The 8,312-nt window shown below is 42.5% G+C and overlaps 1 long non-coding RNA gene across 1 annotated transcript in view; it reads right to left on the reverse strand.

Annotated features, from left to right (window-relative positions):
* Positions 1-7,740, reverse strand: part of LOC134934793 (uncharacterized) — a 56,921-nt gene extending 49,181 nt beyond the window's left edge. The window contains exon 1 of the long non-coding RNA XR_010179807.1: positions 7,654-7,740. This is a non-coding gene — a long non-coding RNA (uncharacterized LOC134934793). The remainder of the gene's footprint in view (positions 1-7,653) is intronic.
* Positions 7,741-8,312: the final 572 nt, after the last annotated feature.

The raw sequence follows: 8,312 nt of genomic DNA on the forward strand, positions 1-8,312 counted from the left end.
ACTGCAGTGCCACTCCTAGATGGGCCAGGTGTTTGTGTCGGCCACTAGGGTCGCTTAGCTTACTCACACAGCTACCTCATTGCGCCTCTTTTTTTTCTTCTTTGCGTCATGTGCTGTTTGGGGGGTGTTTTTTGGAAGGGCCATCCTGCGTGACACTGCAGTGCCACTCCTAGATGGGCCAGGTGTTTGTGTCGGCCACTAGGGTCGCTTAGCTTACTCACACAGCTACCTCATTGCGCCTCTTTTTTTTCTTCTTTGGGTCATGTGCTGTTTGGGGAGTAGTTTTTTGAAGGGCCATCCTGCGTGACACTGCAGTGCCACTTCTAGATGGGCCAGGTGTTTGTGTCGGCCACTAGGGTCGCTTAGCTTACTCACACAGCTACCTCATTGCGCCTCTTTTTTTTCTTCTTTGCGTCATGTGCTGTTTGGGGGGTGTTTTTTGGAAGGGCCATCCTGCGTGACACTGCAGTGCCACTCCTAGATGGGCCAGGTGTTTGTGTCGGCCACTTGGGTCGCTGAGCTTAGTCATCCAGCGACCTCGGTGCAAATTTTAGGACTAAAAATAATATTGTGAGGTGTGAGGTGTTCAGAATAGACTGAAAATGAGTGGAAATTATGGTTATTGAGGTTAATAATACTTTGGGATCAAAATGACCCCCAAATTCTATGATTTAAGCAGTTTTTTAGGGTTTTTTGAAAAAAACACCCGAATCCAAAACACACCCGAATCCGACAAAAAAAATTCGGTGAGGTTTTGCCAAAACGCGTTCGAACCCAAAACACGGCCGCGGAACCGAACCCAAAACCAAAACACAAAACCCGAAAAATTTCCGGTGCTCATCACTACTCCAGACCCACCAAGCGTCCAATTGCATACTTGAATTATATGAAGAGAATAAATCTTGTTTGGACAGGATCTCGGATAGATCTTCGAGAACTAAACTCAGTGTTATTGGGTTCAAAAGCTGAAGCTGAAGTAAGAGGATATCCAGTAAGGGCTGCTGCAAACATAGCAGATCCACCAGCAAAGGATGTACAAAGGACAAAGATAAGCGGGGAACAGTACATGCACAGATTAGAACACTGGTGTAACCAGCAAAGAGACAGAGTACCTGCATTTCCAGATATTAAACAGAAGAGTGGTCAGACTGTCAGATAGTACCATGATACTGTGCATCAAGGACATATAGATGGAGGATTTGATGTGGCCAATGCCCAACATGCAAGGCTCTTGAAAACACATTTCTTAAATGGTCTCACTGAAGCGCTGAGAGGAGAATTGTTTCAGGTTAGACCAGAAGCTTCTACCTTAAACATGGAATCACTCCTACAAGTCTTAGAGGCCATAGAAGAAAGACAAGAAGAGAAGAAAATAGAAAGAAAAAGAGCTTGTACCTAGATTAACTGTCCATGTAATGCAAGAAACAGGAACAAGATCCAAGTAACAGATGTCCAGAAACACAGGAAAGAAGCCCCAAAGGAAAGTCTCTTCAGAAGAAGCTAAAAAGAAGGGTTTGTGTTTCTTCTGCAATGAACAAGGACACATGAAGGACTGTTCCAAATACAAAATATGGGCTCAGAATAGGGCAGCCTCTGAGGCCAGCCCATAGGAAACAGGCGCTCCAGAACAGTATCTCCCGGTCCAAGTAATTGACTCTCCTGGACCCAAAGCAACAACCACACTTATCCTACCAGGAGAGGAACAATTGGACTGTATTATAGATACCAGAGCAAGATGAACTATATTAAGACAACAGGAGGTACCAACAAAACTGTAAGCAAAAGAAACTATATTAGGAACAGGACTGGCAGGTACAACAGTCCCTCTGAAGAAAAGCAAGCCTGGAAAATCAGTGTGGGACAGGAAGTCATTCCAGTATCTGCACAGTTCCTCATCTCTGAAGACTGTCTAGTCAATTTATTTGGAACCAATGTGTTATCAGCCATTCAAGCCACAGTACAGTATACAAGTGAAGGAATAATATTATCCACAAGAGCCAGCAACAAGCTTCAACAAACTGTACTAGTTGCTGTAATGTTGATGGAAGAACAGAAGCCACAAAGTGATCAACTTCCAGAATGGCTAGACCGGGTACCATCCAAACTCTGGTCCAAAGGAAAGATGGATGTTGGATTATTGATAGTACAACCTGTCCACCTGAAACGTAAAGACAAGGCTTCAGACATTGTGCTTAACCACCCCTTAACAATACAGGTACCACATGCAGTTACAGAAATACTGAATCAAGCTAGTACCAAACATCTCTCAGCAGCTAGATTAACCAAATATGTAGTGGTGCTGTTGAGTCCTACAAATATCACCATTTCACATTGTACAGTATTGAATCCTGCTACATTATTATCAGTAGAGGATTCAAAAGAGGGGAGAAAGTACACATTATCTGATGAAATATATGATGAAGACATACTCATGAAATCAGAGATGTCTCCTCTTGATAATGTTACCGAACTGGCATTGGACAATGCAGACCTTACCCTGTTTGTGGATGGATCCAGGTATTGTCATAAAGGGTCACCACGTACAGGTTATGCAGTAACAACGATGGGTTAAGTCCTGGTCCAAGAACCACTCCCTCCACACTGTTCTGTGCAAGAATCTGAACTAAGGTGGTCATTCCGAGTTGTTTGCTCGCAAGCTGCTTTTAGCAGCTTTGCACACGCTAAGCCGCCGCCTACCGGGAGTGAATCTTAGCTTATCAAAATTGCGAACGAAAGATTAGCAAAATTGCGAATAGACACTTCTTAGCAGTTTCTGAGTAGCTCCACACTTACTCGGCATCTGCGATCAGTTCAGTCAGTTTCGTTCCTGGTTTGATGTCACAAACACACCCAGCGTTCGCCCAGACACTCCCCGGTTTCTCCAGCCACTCCCGCGTTTTTCCCAGAAACGGTAGCGTTTTTTTCGCACACTCCAATAAAACGGCCAGCTTCCGCCCAGAAACACCCACTTCCTGTCAATCACATTACGATCACCAGAACGAAGAGAAAACCTTGTAATGCCGTGAGTAAATTACCTAACTGCATAGCAAATTTACTTGGCGCAGTCGCGCTGCGGACATTGCACATGCGCATTAGCGACTAATTGCTCCGCTGCGAGAAAAAAATAACGAGCGAACAACTCGGAATGAGGGCCTAAAAGCACTCACAACAGCATGTAAAATAGCGGAAAACCAAACAGCTAACACACTGACTCAAGATATGCCTGGGGAGTGGCCCATGACCACAGACCTATATGGAAGAGCAGAGACTTTACAGGAACAACAGAAAAACCCATTAAACATGCTCAACTAATAAGAGAACTGTTTACAGCATTGGAGCTACCAAAAATGGTAGCAGTAGTAAAGATACAAGCACATACCAAGGAACAAACACCTGAAGTTAAAGGAAATTAATTCGCTGAACAGTCAGCTAAGCAGGCTGCATTAAAAGAACGTTCTCAAGCATATAACACTCAAGACAGTGAGGCAATTACAGAAGAAACTCTAATACAATATCAGAAACAGGCCTCACAAGAGGAAAAAGCTAATTGGGAGAAAATAGGAGCTGCACCTACAGAAGAAGGCTTGTGGGCAAAAGATGAAAAATGGTGCTTACCAAGAGCCCTATTTCCTATGATGACCCAAGTAACCCATGGACCATTGCATAACTCTAAAGAAGCCATGTCAAACATTGTGTTCCAGCACCGGATAGCTCCAGGATTTAACAATGCAGCCACTGCATATGTATGTAGCAGCCTGCTGGGTTTGTGGTCAACACAATCCAGGACAAAGAGTAAAAGTGCTGCAGAAACACACACCTAGACCAATATACCCATTGCAGAAACTACAGATAGATTATATACAGATGCCTAAATGTGGTATATATGAATTTGTTTTGGTATGCATACTGTAGATGTATTTAATGGGTGGCCAGAAGCTTGTCCAGCAGCTAAAGCCACTACCAAAGATACAGCTAAGAAACTAATGGCAGAAGTGATCTGTAGATATAGGGTACCGGAAACAATTGAATCAGACAGAGGACCTCCTTTCACAGGAGAAATAATGCAACACATAATGCAGGACTTGGGTATCAGTCAGGCATTTCACACACATCCCCAACACACACACACACACACACACACACACACACACACACACACACACACACACACACGTCAGAGGCAAGTAGTAGGGTAGAACACCTGAACAGCACCCTTAAATTAAAAAGATACAGGAAATAGGGGCAGAAACAAAGAAAACATGGTTGAGTGTCTACCTATAACCCTATACTCAGAACCACACCCAATAAGAAACACAAGCTGACACCATATGTAGTGTTATTCATGACAGCACTTAAGACAGGATGTTATTTTCCCCAGCGGTTGTAACGTAATCATTGAGATATGACTACTTATGTTACCTTGTTAAGCAAACAAATGACTAATGTACACAATACAGTGTTTGCATCTCTTCCAGATCTTGTCTTCATTGTAGGAGGACGTTCATTACAACCAGGAGATTGTGTCTATACTAAGCGCAAAGTCAAGAAAGCACTATAACCACATTTTGATGGTCCATTCCAGGATTTGCTAACAACTCTTACAGCAGTCATGATTGAGGGAAAAGAGACTTGAATACATACCTCATACTGTAAGAAGCTGGCTGTGAAGATCGAGTCACCATGAATCCTTTTTACGTGTTAATAACAATACTTAGTTTAGAGATATTACAGACACAACAGGTGACATCAGGGGGGCAAATGATATTCTCAAAAAAGGTTCGGGCTATTATCAATGCCATTAACAATACATAAAAGCTTGCACTACATCTAGAGAAAGTAAAATATTCAGCTCGTCACGCTCAGATGTAAACAATTATAGAAGCAGAAAAATAAGTAGAAATAGCAGCTGAATTAAAGGGAAACTTACAGCATCATTGGTGGGATATATTTACAGGTAAATCTCCATCATTCATTAAAGCATATAACATTCTGATATATCCAGTGATAGGGATAATATTAGTATTGATTCTGCTTGTTCTTTGGAATTGTTATCTATCCTGCAGTTTCAGAAAAAATGATTACTAAAAGTATCACCCCAGTAAAAGCGCTTGTTGTGCGCACAAAGGATGAAACATGTAGTAAATGCAAAATACCTCACATGGGAAATAGAAGTATGTGTATGTATTGTTCACATCCCCTAATGGTTTAAGAAGGAATAGTATTGTCATAGTTTAATGGGAGTATAGGTACTGAATGATCGGTTGTCATCCATCCATATATGGTCCTTTTGATAACATATAAGGTGATATAAGGTATCAGAAGTGCTCTGGTTATTATTATAACAATATGTGTAAGGCAGGATCAGAGTAAGATTTTAATCAAAAAAGGGGTTTATAGGAATAATATTGATTAAAATGCTTTTGCTGTATTAATGTTTCAATACATTCTAAATACTGTATATATAAACCTTTACATATACTGAAAGGTCATCATTGCTTGTATATGTGCTTGAGACAACAGGCGTTTTCCTTAAATACTTTACAAGAAAGAATGCGAAGCCAGAGGACAGAGAATGACAGAAATAGAATATCCTCAGCAATGGCCTCATTGTTTGACAAGACAGACTCTCAGAATAGTTTGGGAATATGTCTTATGTATACTTCCTTATATGTCACTGAAACTTGTACTTTGTATCATTACCTAATTTTATCATGAATACTTCACTGTGATTGGAGGGCATGTAATGAGACCACTTCTTACTTGGTATAAATAAAAGCTTTCTCAGTCATAGGAAGGACAAAGCAGTATTATACTGACAACTGTGTCTAGTGTGATTTCTTGCTCCCCAGCCAGCTGTATCCAGTACTTTGAATCTCCAAGACAGAAGGGCTACTAAGGTGTTGGTAATAGGTGTAAGCCTTATTACCCCAACAGCTCCATTATAATAACAATGTAGATACCTCAAAGTGAGAATAATAACTACATTGTGCACAGCCCTAACAGTGTGGAGTTTGTATATTCTCCCAGTGCTTGTGAGGGTTCCCTCTGGGTACTCTGGTTTCCTCCCACAATCCAAAAATATGCTGGTAGCTTAATTGGCTCCTAACAAAAATGAACCCTAGTGGGCAACAATATCACAAAGAAAGAAAAACAATGTGCTATACAATTGCCAGTCACAATACAATATTTAGCGTACATGAATTCCTGTCAATCACATCTCAAGTTTTCTCTAAATATCTAACTACTTACTGCACTATAGCTGTAAATCCTGGCATTACCTGAATTGTTTTTGATAATTAACCCTTATTCACTATACAGATCTTTGGCCCAAATGTATTAAGCCTTAAAATATGATAAAGTGGAGATGGATAAAGAGAGATAAAGTACCAGATAACCAGTTCCTAACTGTGATGTCACAGGCTGTGTTTGAAAAATGACAGTTAGAAGTTGATTAGCTGGCACTTAAACATATCTCCAGGCATCTGGAGGCATGAAAGGGGGACGCTATGCGCGGCCAAGCCGTGCGGCACTGAAAAGGGTGTGTGGCCTGATGAAAGGGTGTGTGGCTTCATGTGAATGACTCAATCATGAGCCACGCCTCCCATTTCTGTCACAGCTCCGTGAGCTGCTGGCCATGTCCCCAGTTCCTCTGGCTCACTGGAATAAATGCATGCACACAGCGTCTATTCACCGCTGCTCTGCTCTAAACTCAGCAGAGCAGCGAGTGACAGGGATCCTCCCAACTGCCCCCCACCACCACCACCACTGCGGGACACTGCGGCCCACGGGAGGGACAGCGGGACAGACCCCCAAAAAATTAGACTGTCCCGTGAAAATCAGGACAGTTGGGAGGTATGTATTATCACTCTTTACCTGTCTACACTTTATCACTTTTTAAGGCTTAATACATTTGGGGCAAGATGTACTATAATGGATCGCGACCCCTCGCCGCCTACCGCAGTGATGCTAATCGCATATGTACTAACATATGTGATTAACATCGCAATACGGTATAGGAGGCCCCCGCGATGATGTCCTCCTCCTTCCCCCTGCAGCCGGAAGGAGACAAGGCTGTGCTGCGGGGAAGAAGGAGGAGGGGGGCCGCACCAGCAGCAGCTTACTGGACACACAGGTATCCCGGGGGGGGGGGAAGTCATCGTGAGTAGCGCAGGGTGGCGGCGGGATGTGGCAGCGGCGGTAAGAAGACCATAGGCTTCTATAGGGTATCGACATAAAAGATCCACATACAGGGGGTTATTCAAGTTTGCTAGTAAACCAAAAAAGTTAGCAATTGGGCAGAACCATGTTGCACTGCAGGTGGGGCAGATATAACATGTGCAGAAAGAGTTAGCTTTGGGTGGGTTATTTTGTTTCTGTGCAGGATAAATACTGGCTGCTTTATTTTTACACTGCAATTTAAATTACAGTTTGAACGCACCCCACCCAAATCTAACTCTCTCTGCACATGTTATATCTGCCCCCCTGCAGTGCACATGGTTTTCCCCAATTGCTAACTTTTTTGGTTTGCTAACAATCCTGAATAACCCCCTGTATGTGGATCTTTATCCATGTTTACACACTAATGTTTAGGAACCATTTTCATACTCTTGAAACAAATAATTTTCCTTTATATTTTGTTATTGATTTTGTTACTTTTCAAGATCAGCCTGGTTCCTTCTCCATGTGCAGCCATGCGTTGTGATGTCTCAGTATCTACACACAGCTTGATCACCAGAAAGCAGTAGTAGGTGGCGCTGTCTTCTACCTGCACCCCCTGTATGTGGAGATCTGCTAGTCCTTTTATCTCTGTTCTTCCCTTATACCTGGGATGGACCATGTCCTGGTAGGGGTGGTAGGCGTAAGGGCCACTTGTGCTGTTCACTCTCCAGTAAACACTGACCCACAGGATATCCCTATCTCTGTAACCACTGATAAGTCTGTATGAGCAGCTGAGAGTCACGGAACCTTCTGTGTCAGCTGTGATATTATTTGGCTGCATAATAGTAAAAGGTGAGGAGGATGATGAATCTGGAAAGAGAGAATGTGACATAGGACAATGATGATCTCAGTAATTGCAGTAACTCAGAGTAAATTGTCAGTATATAATATAATTATCACTTTCACGCCTTCCGCTTGTTATGTCAATTTCGCAAATGGCTATGCCTTGGCACTCTACAACACTAGTGAGGAAAGAATTGTGCTTTCAGGCCAATGGATATGCCACTTATCATGGCCAAATGTCGCATTTGCCTATGAAAGTGAGAACAATGACATGACTGTACAGAAAAGCAGTAGCAGCAATGTGTCACTCA

This window comes from Pseudophryne corroboree, chromosome 6, assembly GCF_028390025.1.
Source record: "Pseudophryne corroboree isolate aPseCor3 chromosome 6, aPseCor3.hap2, whole genome shotgun sequence".
NCBI lineage: Eukaryota > Metazoa > Chordata > Amphibia > Anura > Myobatrachidae > Pseudophryne > Pseudophryne corroboree.